Source organism: Mauremys mutica, chromosome 18 (assembly GCF_020497125.1).
Source record: "Mauremys mutica isolate MM-2020 ecotype Southern chromosome 18, ASM2049712v1, whole genome shotgun sequence".
Taxonomy (NCBI): Eukaryota; Metazoa; Chordata; order Testudines; family Geoemydidae; genus Mauremys; species Mauremys mutica.
Window position 1 is genome coordinate 2,036,394 of NC_059089.1, and position 14,149 is coordinate 2,050,542.

The following is a 14,149-nucleotide window of genomic DNA, read 5'->3' on the forward strand; positions in this document are numbered from 1 at the left end:
GATTATCGATGGAAATATTTTGCCATTGGGTCGTGTGTTTACACAGAAATTGACATTTAGCAACAAATACATAATTCTTCCAGTCCTGCCTAGTCTGCAGTTGGTGGGTTTAGAGGGACACATTCACTCTTCCAGGTCCCCATGCCAGGCCTGTGCTCTCAACTTCCCACACTGCTGGGATCCTTCCCTGGTCTCCCCCCAGACCACTGCCCCACCCCCACTTCTGGGATCCCCTCCCCACACTGTCCAAATCCCCTGCTGGCAGGATCCCTTCCTGTTCCTTTCATTTCCTGTCTCCACTCTGGGCGAAAGCTCTGCACGGTTCCCACAGCAGAAGTTGAACCCAGGCCCCCTCGGTGAAAACCAGGAATCCTGACTACTAGCCCATATGGGACTATTGGTGCATCTGACGAAGTGGGGATTCACCCACGAAAGCTCCTGCTCCAATACGTCTGTTAGTCTATAAGGTGCCACAGGACTCTTTGCTGCTGTTATTACTACAACTCTCTAAGCCAACCCCTCATGAGCGCAGCAGGGACTAGCGTGACCGGATGTCCCGATTTTTGGGTCTTTTTCTTATATAGGCTCCTATTACCCCCACTCCCTGCCCCGATTGTTCACATTTGCTGTCTGGTCACCCTAGCAGGGGCTGCACACAGGGCTGCATTAACCCTTCAGGTGCTGAGGTTTCCCTCTTTCCATCCCCAGTGCCTGTGATCAGGAAACAGACATCAGGGCTCTCAGGTGCTGCACAGATCAGGACCCCCATATTGTGCAAGGTGCTGTACAATCCCTGGGCATCACTGGGACACCCAGGGGGTTCCCCTCAATTTCCCTGAGCCTCTGCTGCCCAACTGCTTCTGACTCCATCTGGATCACCCCCCCCTTGCAAAAACCCACCTTTCCAAACAGTCCTACTTTCCCTGCCCCCTAATTCTGCTTTCACACCCTGGGCCCATCTCCTGTCTTCATCCCCCCCCCCCCCCGGTGATCAGAGATGGAGGCAACTTCAGCCACTGGAGACAGCCCTAGCGAGCGCTGCAGCCCGCCGGGGGGGTGTTTGCAGACACAGGAAGGGAGCAGCTGGGAGCGGGGGGTGCTGGGAAGGAGGCAGGAGAACAAATCCCGGGGGGCGGGGGCAGCTCCTGGGGGCGGGGCTCTGGCACAGGCCGGGGGCGGGGCTCTGGCACAGCCCGGGGGCGGGGCAGCTCTTGGGGGCAGGGCACTGGCACAGGCCGGGGGCGGGGCAGCTCCGGGGGGCGGGGCTCTGGCACAGCCCGGGGGCGGGGCAGCTCCTGGGGGCGGGGCTCTGGCACAGCCCGGGGGCGGGGCAGCTCCTGGGGGCGGGGCTCTGGCACATTGTGACGCAGAAGCCCGGGCTCAGCAGCTGCTCCCTGGTGGCCACGTGCTGCCAGCAGCGCTGGAGCCACCCGGGCCGGAGCGGAGCCGCTGTTCTCAGCTGCAGCAGGAGCTGCCCCCGGTCCCGCTGGGCTCCAGGTGGGGACAGAGCCTGGGGCCCGGGGCTCCCCTGGGTGCGGCTGGCGGGGCGGGAGGGGAGAGGCCGGAGCTGCAGGCGGGGGGTTGATCGGTCTCTGGGCACCAGGGGAGCCTCGGGGCAGAGTGTGTGTGTGAGTGTCCCGGGCCCAGGCGTGCGCATGGGGGGAGCCCCGGCACCCCAATGCCCTGAGCCCCGGCTGGGGAGGCTGCTCCCCCCTCCCGTGGGGGCTCCGGGGGGGGAGGAGGCTGCGGCGGCTGCAGGCGGGTGCTCAGCCCCCTGGGAATGACCCGCTGCAGGTGTGATGACACATTGTGCAACCCTCCTATTTTGCAACTAGGTGCAGTTTCTGCCATGCAACGTAACCATCTGGGCTCCTGCTCAGGACTTGCTGCCACCTGGTCCATGGGGTTGCGAATCAGGAGGGACAGGGTTTGTGGTCGAAAACACTCACATTCTGCTTCCTCCTGCCTAATGTGCCAAACTGACCTATTGCAGGAGTCTGGGGGGTTCTGCATTTTAATTTAATTTTAAATGAAGCTTCTTAAGCATTTTAAAACCTTATTTACTTTATATACAATAATAGTTTAGTTATATATTATAGCCATAAAAAGAGACCTTCTAAAAATATTAAAATGTATTACTGACATGCGAAACCTTAAATCAGAGAGACTAAATGAAGACTCGGCACAGCTCTTCTGAAAGGTTGCCGAACCCTGATCTTTTGGATGATTGAGGCACGCTCTTTCACTTTTTTGTGTGTGAATACGTGAAAAGGGAGGTAAAGTTTGGGGGTACGGAGCATGCCCCTGAACCCACGGTGATACCAGAGTGGCCCCTTTAATTTTTTCCACTGGCTTCCTCATTGCTTATTTCCAATTACTTGGCTGCCTATGCACCTGTCACTGGTCCGGGGATGGTTGTGCACCTGTCACTGGTCCAGGGATGGTTGCAAATCGGGAAGGATGGGGTTTGTGGTCGAAAACACTCATGATCTGCTTCCTCCTGGCTAATGTGCCAAATTGATCTACTGGATGATTGAGGCGCGCGCTTTCACTGCAAATTTCCCTTATCTGGTCGATTGGCTCCTCAAGGGCAGCTCTTAGTCCCAGGTGCAGGCCCAGATGCAATTCCTGCTGTCCATGTGTGCAGGTCTGGGCCTTGTGGTGAACAAAGCCAAGTCCACGTTGATACCGGCCCAGTGCATACACTTCATAGAGGCTCTGCTAGACTCTGTAGAGGCCACAGACTCTCTTCTCCGGGACAGATTTGAGACACTCAAAAGTCCCGTAGCCTAAGTCACGATCTTCCCTGTGATGACGGCAAGGGTGTGCCTTCAACTCCTGGGTCACATGGCAGCATGCACATCCGTGGTGCGACATGCCAGACTCAGAATGAGGCCCCTCCAACTCTGGTTGGCCTCCCAGTATTCCCAGTCCAGGGACAGCCTGGACAAGGTAGTCACGATGCCACCCAACGTGGTGGCTGCACTGCAATGGTGGTCCCTCCCGAGCAATATGCTAAATGGGATCCCCTTCCAGGACACCCCTCCCTCACTAGACACGGTGTTGGATGCCTCGGACCTGGGCTGGGGAGCCCATATAGGGGACATTCAAACCCAAGGCAGGTGGTAGACCTTGGAATTGTCTCTGCACATAAACGTCAGGGAGCTCAGGGCAGTAAGTCTGGTGTGCATAGCATTCAGTTTGCACCTTCGTGGGAAGGTGGTCAGAGTCCTCACGGACAACACGTCCGCGATGTATTACATCAACAGGCAGTGGGACTTGCGCTCCTCGGCCCTGTGCCACCAAGCCCTGGACCTCTGGGAGTTTTGTATAGCCCACGATATCTCCGTACGGGCCTTCCACCTACCCGGCGCACGCAATGTGCAAGCTGATCACCTCAGCAGGGTGTTTTCCCACCAGTACGAGTGGTCACTCCACTGGGAGCTCACCCATCTGCTCTTCCAAGAGTGGGGAGCTCCCCAGGTCGACCTCTTTGCTACCGCCCAGAACAGGCGCTGCCCCCAGTTCTGCTCCAGGGCAGGGGCAGAAAGGGAGGTGATCTTGGACGCATTCCCACTCCGGTGGTCGGGACAACTGTTCTATGCCTTTCCACCCTTCCCCCTGATAGGCTAGGTTCTGCAGAAAGTAAGGGCAGACAGGTCGAGGGTTATCCTCATAGCCCCGGATTGGGCCCATCAACATTGGTATGGGACCCTTCTGCAGCTTTTAGCGGCCCCCCCGCAAAGGCTGCCACTTCGTCCGGACCTCCTCTCCCAGGTCAGGGGATGGCTTCTCCATCCCAACCTGGCCACGCTCCACCTGACAGCGTGGCTTTTCCATGGTTAAACCAGGAGGAGGGAAGGTGTTCGGAGGATGTACAACGAATCCTGCTGGAGAGCAGAAAGCCGTCCACACGGTGACGTTCCTTGCTAAATGGTCTAGGTTCTCCAGGTGGGCAGGGGAGCGGGGCACCTCCCCGTCATCCGCATCCCTACAGCTTATTCTCGATTACCTCCTGTCCCTTAGAATCCAAGGGCTGGCTCCTGCCTCCGACAGGGTTCATTTAGTGGCCATTTCGGCCTTCCACCCTCCGGTGCAGGGTCTATCAGTGTTCTCCCACCAGATGACCTCCTGTTTTTTAAAGGGCCTAGATTGTGCATTCCCGTACGCCAGGGCCCCGGTCCCGCAATAGGATCTGAATCTAGTGTTATCCCGTCTCCCGGGTCCTCCCTTTGAACCCTTGGCCACATGTTGCTGGTCCCACCTATCCTGGAAAGTGGCATTCTTGGTGGCTATCACCTCAGCCCGTCAGGTCTCAGAGCTTGACCTCGGAACCCCCGTGTATGATTTTCCACAAAGATAAGGTCCAGCTTTGCCCACACCCCACTTTCCTCCCAAAGGTGGTCTCCGCCTTCCATATGGATCGGGACATTTTCCTACCGGTACTCTGTCCTAAGCCTCTTTCCTCCAACGAGGAATGCCGCCTACACACGCTAGACGTAAGTAGAGTGCTGGCCTTCTACCTGTACCGAACCAGGCTCTACAGGAAGTCCTTGCAACTATTCGTTGCGTCGGCCAAGTGGATTAGGGGGCAACCAGTTTCCATCCAGCGCATTTCCTGCTGGATCACCTTGTGCATACGCACGTGTTACGACTTGGCAGGGGTTACCCCACCGCCTATAGTGACGGCGCATTCTACGAGAGCGCAAGCCTCGTTGGCCGCTTATGTCACCCACATCCCTATCCAGGACATATGTAGGGCTGCCACGTGGTCATCTGTCCACACTTTTTCCTCGCACTATGCGATCGTCTCCCAAGCCCAGGATGACGCCGGGTTTGGTAGGGTGGTACTCCGTCCTGATAACCCTTAAACTCCTACCCACCTCCATCAGGTATAGCTTGGAGTCACCTACTGTGGAATACACAGGAGCAGTCACTCGAAGAAGAAAGGTCAGTTACCTGTTCTGTAACTGGCGTCCTTCGAGATGTGTGGCTCTTGTCTAGTCCACATCCCAGCCTCCTTCCCCTCTGTCGGAGTTGTCTGCCAAGAAGGAACTGAGGGTGGGGGGAGTGCACAGCTCCCCTTATAGCGCTATAGCGGTGCCACTCCAGGGGTCGCAGCAGTGCTCCAAAAATTTCCGGCACTGGTGCACATGGCGAGCATGCACACCTACTGTGGAATAGGCCGGAGCAACACATCTCAAAGAACACCAGTTACGGAACAGGTAACTGTCCTTTTTAAAGGATGTCTACATTTCATTCCTGTAGTAACAGAACTGGTGATAGGAAAGCAGGAAGAGAGAGGGGTGTGTGTATGTGTGTACAGCTTAAATTGGTTAAATAGTCTAACTTTCAGTACTCAGTGTTTCAAAAATGTTAGACTGCCAACCTGTGTCGTAGAAATGTCTTCTGTTTTTTAAAAAAACCATGAATAAAGCTACTTTAAGGGAAATTACTGCTTTGTCCAACCCTGAAGAGCTATGAGATCTTTGCTCACCAATTCTCATAAAACTTGTATTTGTTATGCCTTTTTGGTGACTTTAGTATTATGATCTATTATAAATAAAGTGCATTTCACTGATTGATTTTAAAATGAAATTAGTAACTGGAAAAAATGGCCGGTATTTTTTTAAACCTGTGACAATTATAAGCTACTGTATTCTGTCGTTTAGTTTCTAGTATCAAAAGTATATCTAAGTACAATCTGACGTTCTCCTGCAAAATGCTGGCTGTGCAAATCCTTCTGTGGCTGGATCATTCTTGGGTTTTTATTTTAAGTACAAAATAAATATGTATAACAAATTTAAATGTATGTAATTAGTAATTCGATATGTTGGGTGGTGCCTCTTTTTATGTGTTTGCTCCCCTGATGTTAGAACCTGGCTATGCCACTGCTGTAGAGGGCTCATCACCCAGCAGCTGGGGGCCACCATGCGGGCTCTGCAAGGCTGCTGGCCACAGGGCCGATGGGTGTGGGTGGGCTGGGTAGGATCTCGGGAGTCATGTCTCAGGGATCTGCCCCGCTCCCCAGCACTGCTCCAGCTCTGAGCTGTCTCCACTGCCTGGGACCTGTGGGGCCCCACCTGCCTCCCCGGGGGAAGAGCCACCTGGGACTGGTGCAGAGGCTGGGCCAGTCTCAGCCATCACAGGAGACAGTGGGGGCGGGGGGAGGCTCAGCTGGGTCCTGAGGGAGCCTGGCCCGGGTAGGCTCTGGCTCTGCTCCTGCTCCAGCCTGGCTGCTTCCACCACTCCCAAGGGGCCAGAGTTCTCCTGCCCCAGGACCAGCTCTGGCTGCACTGCCAGCTCAGCCTGGCAGACACAGTCACCTCCCATCAGGGCCGGCTACTGTGGCTGGGGGTTGGGGTGTGGGAGAGCAGGTCTCTAGTGGGTCTGGGGGGTGCTGGGCACTGCGGGGTGGGGAGATCTGTGTGTGTTGGGGGCTCTCAGTGGGGGAGATCTGTGTGTGTGTGGGCACTGGGAAGTGGGGGGGGTCTGTGCGGGGCACTGTGCAGTTGTGGCGGGGGGACACTGGACAGTGAGGGGATCTGTAGGGGGGCTCTGGGTGGGAAGGTGTGGGGCCCTGTGCAGTTGTGGGAGGGCTGTGGGGGGTCTTCAGCTGGGGGACACTGGTCAGTGAGAGGATCTGTGGGGGGGTTCTGAGTGGGTGGGGGAGTGATCTGGGAGGGCACTGGGCAGGGGGGTTTGTGGGGGTCTCTGGGGGATGCGGCACTGGGCGTAGGGAGTCGGAGGGGTGCCGGGCAGGGGGTTTGTGGGGATCTCTGGGGGGTGCGGCGGTGGGCGTAGGGAGTCAGAGGGATGCCGGGCAGGGGGTTGGTGGGGGTCTCTGGGCGGTGCGGCGCTGGGCGTAGGGAGTCGGAGGGGTGCCGGGCGGAGGGTTTGTGGGGGTCTCTGGGCGGTGCGGTGCTGGGCGTAGGGAGCCGGAGGGGTGCCAGGCAGGGAGTTGGTGGGGGTCTCTGGGTGGTGCGGCACTGGGCATAGGGAGCCGGAGGGGTGCCGGGCAGGGGGTTTGTGGGGGTCTCTGGGTGGTGCGGCACTGGGCGTAGGGATCCGGAGGGGTGCCGGGCAGGGGGTTTGTGGGGGTCTCTGGGTGGTGCGGCGCTGGGCATAGGGAGTCAGAGGGGTACAGGGCAGGGGGTTTGTGGGGGTCTCTGGGTGGTGCGGCGCTGGGCGTAGGGAGTCGGAGGGGTGCTGGGCAGGGGGGGGTTGTGGGGGTCTCTGGGTGGTGCGGCGCTGGGCGTAGGGAGTCGGAGGGGTGCCGGGCAGGGGGTTTGTGGGGGTCTCTGGGTGGTGCGGCACTGGGCGTAGGGAGCCGGAGGGGTGCCGGGCAGGGGGTTTGTGGGGGTCTCCGGGTGGTGCGGCGCTGGGCATAGGGAGTCAGAGGGGTACAGGGCAGGGGGTTTGTGGGGGTCTCTGGGTGGTGCGGTGCTGGGCGTAGGGAGCCGGAGGGGTGCCGGGCAGGGGGTTTGTGGGGGTCTCTGGGTGGTGCGGCGCTGGGCGTAGGGAGCCGGAGGGGTGCTGGGCAGGGGGGTTGTGGGGGTCTCTGGGTGGTGTGGCACTGGGTGTAGGGAGCCGGAGGGGTGCTGGGCAGGGGGTAGCATGGTGCAGCGTGGGCCCGCCCCCAAGGGGAAGAAGCACGATGGCAGTGCAGGGCTGGGCTGGACAGTGTGGGTCTGGCAGCTCCTGGTTTGTAAACAGGGCCCTTGTACTGGGCTGGGTGGAGTGGGGCTGTCCCTGCCGTGCCATGACTCATCTCCCATTGCCCCCAGTCAGCCCCTCGCTCTGAGGACTCTGCCCCCCTGCCCCATGTCCCCATTTCCCCCATGGGGACCCACAAACATGTTTAGCACCGGGCCCACAAAAGATCAATCCAGCTCTGTTTGGGGTGCAGGCTCTGGGAGGGAGTTGGGGGGCGGGAGGGCTGCAGGCTATGGGGAGGGTGAGTGAGGGGGCAGGCTCTGAGCTGGGGCAGGGGATGGGGGTGCAGGGGGGGTGTGGACACGCAGGCTCTGGGAGGGAGTTGGGGGGCGGGAGGGTTGCAGGCTATGGGGAGGGTGAGTGAGGGGGGCAGGCTCTGAGCTGGGGCAGGGGATGGGGGTGCAGGGGGGTGCGGACACGCGGGCTCGGGGGGGGGGGAGTTGGCAGCTCGGCGCTGTGGCAGGGGAAGGGGCTGCGGGGGTTTCACAGGGACACAGACACTTTCCCACAGTCCCAGGGCGGGAGGCAGAGCCGGGGGGGGCGGGGGGGTCTGGCCGGTGTGTCCCGCACTCGGGCTCCCGGCCGGGGCAGGGGCCGCCCCGCAGCCCTGGCACAGACCGAGCGGCGCTGCGGGGTCGGGGCTCGGACAGGCGGGGGGGGGGGGGCGGTGCCTGGAGCCCCGGGAACCCGCCCCCCCCCCGGGCTGACACGCGGCAGAACCGAGACAGCCGGTGCCGCCCCCCCCGGATCTGCGCGCGCAGCGGGGGGCTCGGCCCGAGGGGCCCCTGTTCCCCCCCCCAACGGGGGTTTGGCCCCGCACAGGGTCTGGCAGCGGCTCCCCCCCCCCATTTCCCCCGCCAGCCCCTCCCCCGCCGCCCCCTGCAGCAGCTCGACCCCCCTCACCCCCCGGCCCGTGAATTTCTGCCCCGCTCAGCCCCTGGCAGCCCCTCCCCCCCGGGGCTTGTCACCCCCCCGAGGAGCGGGCAGCGAAGCGCCGGGAGCGGTGAGGGCAGCGAGCGGGCAGCGGCCACAGCGGCGGTTACTGCGCAGGCTCCGTTCGGCTGCGCAGGCTCAGTGCCGCCCAAGTAGCGAGTCCGGAGCGGGGGCTGTTCCTGTCGTTACACCGGACCCGTCACGTGACTCCTCCCCCCCCGTCCCCCGCAGGGTGCGTCACTTCCGGCCGCTGCGGGGGGAGGCTCCGGGCGCGCGGCAGAACCGGTAAGAGCCGAGCGGGGCGCGGGGAACAGACACCTGGGCCCGAGACCCCCCCCCCCCGTCCTGGGCCGGGCCGGGAGCTGGGGCGGGGCGGGGTGTCCCGGTGCGGCCTCCGTAGCGGTGGGGGGGGGAGGTGAGAGTGTGTCCGTGTCTCGCACCTGCCCCTCCCCCACTGCCCCTGTGAGGGGGGGGAACCGTCACTGCCCGCGTGCGCTGGAGCGTCCCGTAAAATCCCCCCCCCCCCGGGGCCCCTCTCCCCGCCCCTCCCCCCGCGCTGGGGGTTTGTCTCCCCGCTGCCGGGGGCGGAGCCTGTGACCCGTTTTCCCCCCAACGCTCAGACCCGGATATAAAACATCCCAAACCCCCCCCCCCGCCGCCCCGTTCTCCCGCCTCCGCTGCTGCCGCCGGACCGGGCCGCGCGCGGGGCCCCACCCGGATCGACCCTGTGCCCGGCTCCCGCGGGGCGGCACCGCTTCCCCCCCCCCCCCGCTCCTCGGTCAGACCCTGGTGGGAACCGCTCAGCTCTTATCCCTGATTGACACCTGCCCCCCCCCCCGTGTGTGGGGGGGGGGGGTTGGTTTTTTCCCCGAATTGCCTGACGTTATGTTGTGGTGGGTTTTATTCTGTGTGATTTGTTTTCATACGTATCTATTGTAGGGCAGCCTCGTGCCTTCAGCTGCCACGTCTCTGTCCCGCTCCCCCTGCTGAGGCAGGATCCGGTATCTGTAGATTATCTCTGTCCTGCCTGTTCCTAAAAACTTCCAGGGACAGAGACTCCCCAGCCCCCCTTGTAAGACTATTCCCGAGCTGACCTGCCTTAGCTCTGGGGACACCCACACAGACTGTAGTGGTGAGCAGCTCTGGAGAGAGAGGAGACCCCAGTGAGTGGGCAGCTGGGTAAAGAGACTGAAGTTGGGAGGAGAAACATTGACGTGTCCAAGGTCACCCAGGCTGTCCGTGACCGAGCTAGAAATAGAGCCCAGTTCTAGGGCTGCTTTTGGGCACTGAAGGTCTCTGCCACCCTGGTGTTTTAGGCGCTGGTGTAAACCCTTAGTACAGACAGAATTTACACTAGTGCACTCTGATTGGCACTGGTGCACCATGTTCCAGTTTGAAGGTTTGTGGGGGGGACGGGGACACTGACTTCTCCTGACCCAGGACACCCACTTCCAGCTGTGTGCAGGGACTGCAGCTGAGCTGCCTGCCAAGACAGCCTGTGCATCCATGGACAAACCACCTCTTCCTGCAGCCTAATACAGTGGGGTCTGGGGACAGAGCTGCGGGTGACGGGGCTCTGGAGTTACCGGGGTCTGTTCCTGGCTCTGTCACAGACCTGTTTAGTGACCATGCCCCTCTGTGTTTTCCTCCTACCCATTGTCTACTTGGATTGTGATCTCTTTGGGTCAAGGACCGCACTGATTGGTAGAGGTGTTAGTTAAAGCAATTTGGTGGAGGTGTGATTGTGATATGAGAAGATCTGGGTCTGAGTCCCCCATTGTGCGATGAAAGGAGAGAGGTGCATGTGTACCTTGAGCTTCCAGTCTGTCTCGTTTCTGCACTGAGTGGTGCTCGTTGTCAGGAGGAAACGGGACTGTTTGCCATGGGAATGGTCAGCAGTGAGGTGGGATCTGAGAGCAGTCTGTGTGCTTCACGATGGGTGGGTGAATGTACAACGTTAGCTGGAACTTCTGTGAGTAAGGATGAAAGAGTTGTAGAAAGGGGTGAAGGGCTGTTCAATTGACCAAGTGTGCGGCTGTTTCTGGGGAGCAGGCCCAGTATCTGAGTGTAGAACAGGTGTCGGTAGCTCCTGTATAGCGCAGCTCACCTAAAACCACATTCTGCCTTAGCACAGGTAAGCTCTGTCCCCTTCTGTTTGCTTCTGAAAGTTGCCTTTCCAGGGCTTTGCTGCCTTTGTGAATTGCAGAATTAGGATTACATTGGTGTGTACTTTCTCTGCATTTCCTGATTATTACAAGTTTGAGTTTTGCTGATCTCTCTTCTGGAGGGGCACCAGTCAGCTTCGGGCAACCTTAAATCCTGCTCGCATAAAGTTTTAATAGGTGAATTTCCTAGCTTTTTGCACAGAGCGATGTTGGCAGGAGGAGTTAGCAGCGCTATAGGCAGTTCTGGGTCTCACACAAGTTTGCAGTCAGAGGCACAGGGAAGTGCAATGACTTACCCAAGGTCACCCAGCAGGCCCGTGGCAGAGCCAGGAATAGTCTGGGTCCAGTGCTCTCTCCACCTAGGTGCTGCGTGATTCTGAAGTTTTGCTCCCCTCTCCTGTACTTTTTGTTACGGTGGAATGGGAATAATGGTCATGCTTTCAAGTGTCTCTCTCCTCCTCCTGACACCATTTGCAGCTCCGCCTCCCCTTCTTTCAAGTGTTTGCCATGGGCAGTGGTAACAGAGCCAGCGAGAGAAATCTCTGACATGGTCTGTGCCCCAGCTGGGCCTTCTGCTCCTGGGCCAGCCGTGCCCTAGCTCTGCCCCTCCTCCAAACAGGCCCCCTCCCCTATACACTCTGGCCTGCCCCTGCACCCCATACACGTGTAACATGTGCCTTGAAACTATTCCTAGTTTGGATTTGGGATGATTAAATTTGTTACCTTCAGCTCCCCCACACTCCAGTTTCCCCCACACTCCCCATCACACTCCCCCACCTTCAGCTCCCCCACACTCCAGTTTCAGTTGTTTGGTGGTGTCCCGATGGTTTTCCACTGATAGTTTGGGAGGGAGCAAGGCTGGACAGTTGAGTTTATAAAGTAGATGTTCAGTGTCAATGCTTTGTTCCGTACATATGACCCATACGCTGATCTCTCAGTCACTGAGTCTTGACCAGTTATGAGATTTCTGTAGACACCTCACAGGACCCTCCTCCAAGCGATGTGTTTGGTGTGGTGGGTTTGTCAGGTCTCAGGTGAGAGCTGCTGGCAAAGACCAAGTGACCCTTTGCCAAGGGATCTGTGTCACTGTCTGACCCCCTAGGCCAGGGAGAGGGCGACTTTCTGCCAATGGCCTTCAGGGCGGGTGCTGAGTTCACTGCAGTGCCCCATGTCCCCTCTCCGTTTCCCTTCTCGCTGTGCTGTCTGGGACGCTGCCCCGCTTCCTGCTCCCCAGGCCACCCCGTGTCTACTCCATGTGCCAGGCTGCTGGCAGCCCCCAGGGAGAGGCCATCCAGCCCCTCAAACTGGTGCCCAACTGCTGGGCCTCAGGCCTTCTGGGGTGCAGCTCTGAGAGTCCCATTGGCCCCTGCCCCAGGGTGCTACGGGGGCACGTCCTTCTCGGGGCACCAGGTGAAACAGCAAAAGAGCCGACTGTCGGCAAACAAGGGTAAATAAAGGAATGAAAGAGAAACGGGGAAAGCCCTGTGGACAGCTCCCATCAGGATCTGGGCCCCTCTTACTTCTGAGAGCCCTGGGAGCGTCTCAGTCCCCTTCAGAGTTTAGTGGGTCCCCAGCACAAGTTTTAACCCGCTCCCCCTTTGAGCTCCGGGATCCCCACCCGCCCTCAGTGAAGGCCAGAGCCCCGAATGCTGCCAGCCCTCTCCCTGGGGCTGGAAATGCTCCACAGACTGTTCCCTTCCCAGGTTCCCCCCCCCCTCCCCAGAGTAGAGTAGGTCTCGCCTGTTAACTCCTGCTCCAGTCCTGACAGGCCAGTCCAGACTAAAGCAGCAGTTTAACCCCTTCTATGCCAGCGTGGGGTTTCTATAGCCCTTCACAGGCGCCCAGGCCCAGGGAATGGCCCCCTATCAGCCCCATGCCTGAGGTGGTGGGGAGACCCACTGTCAGCATTGCCTTTGAGGGTGCTGCTCCCACTCCCTCCCCTCCCCCTTCACTGCCTGTCACCGTCACTTCCTTCAGAGTTTACTGGGTCTCCAGCATTGCCTTTGAGGGTGCTGCTCCCACGCCCTCCCCTCCCCCTTTCCTGCCACCACAAGGCCTGTCACCGTCACTTCCTCAGGGGTGACCCCAGAGGGTGTGTTTTGTTATCCCTCCCCGAACCGGACCCCTTGTGCACCCTCCATCACTCACCCCTGTCTGAGGAGACAAGGCGGGTGATGGGGCGCGGGCGCTGCTGTGCTGGAGATGGGTGGCAGCCTGGACCCTCCTAGAAGGTTGCTGGGATGCTGACGTGCCCTGGAGGAGAACAGGGGTTTGGTGGAGACCACAGACCCTTTGGCCCACACTGTGTCCCTGTGAAGCCTGCTCTGCATTGCTGCCAATTGCTGCTGGTGGCGTTGTGCCCGTTAGTCTCTGTAACGCTGTCCCCAGTGACTGGAGAGCACGAGCACCGGCCTCAGGCAGACTGGTGAGAAGCAGGGAACAAACCCAAATTGGGTGTGAGGTCTGTATGGAGATTTCACCAACCAAGAATCCAGTGTAAACGCTTCAGGCTCTGTAACAGCATTAACATGGAATCACAGACAGTCCCCTTGGGTGATCCCATATATCTCACCATGCAGGTGAGCTCACCTTTGTGACAGATGGTCCCTTACTCCAGGGGTTCTCAACCTTTTTCTTTCTGAGCCCCGCCCCCCCCCCCAACATGCTATAAAAACTCCACGGCCCATGTGGGCCGCAGTACCCGTTTTTCTGCATATAAAATCCAGGGCTGGCGTTAGGGGGCAGCAAGCAGGGCAACTGCCTGCGGCCCCATGCCACAGAGGCCCCCACAAAGCTACATTGCTCAGGCTTTGGCTTCAGTCTCAGGTGGTGGGGCGCAGGGGCCTGGACTTCAGCCCCATGCGCTGGGACTTCAGCTTTCTGCCCTGGGCCTCAGCGAGTCTAATGCCGGCCTTGCTTGGCAGCCCCCTGAAAGCTGCTCACGGCCCCCCAGGGGGCCCCAGACCCCTGGTTGAGAACCACTGCCTTACCCCACGAGTCACAGCAATGTTCAAGTTACTGCCAGTCCCGAAGGACCAGTCACTTCCTTAGGTCAATTGAATCTTAGATCTCACAAGAAAGACAACACTTGTAGCCAGTCTTGTAATAACCTGTATTAAGACTTATTTAAAAGGAAATGAGAGTTGTTTACAAAGTTAAGGCAGGTTAAAGCAGACGAGTTACAGTCTTACATTTCAAAAGGTAACGGAAGCTTCTATAATAAGCAAGCCCTGCATATTCTTTAGGACTAACCCAGGCTAAGGAGCTGAGGATCTCTTGCTTCTGCCTAGAAACTTTGCCCCCCCAGAGTCCAAGCAGCATACAGATAATCAGTT

General features: G+C 59.1%; 1 pseudogene; it reads left to right on the top strand.

The window, feature by feature from the left end:
- The window catches only part of LOC123352277, a 154,320-nt pseudogene that overhangs the window by 41,172 nt on the left and 98,999 nt on the right, over positions 1 to 14,149 (top strand).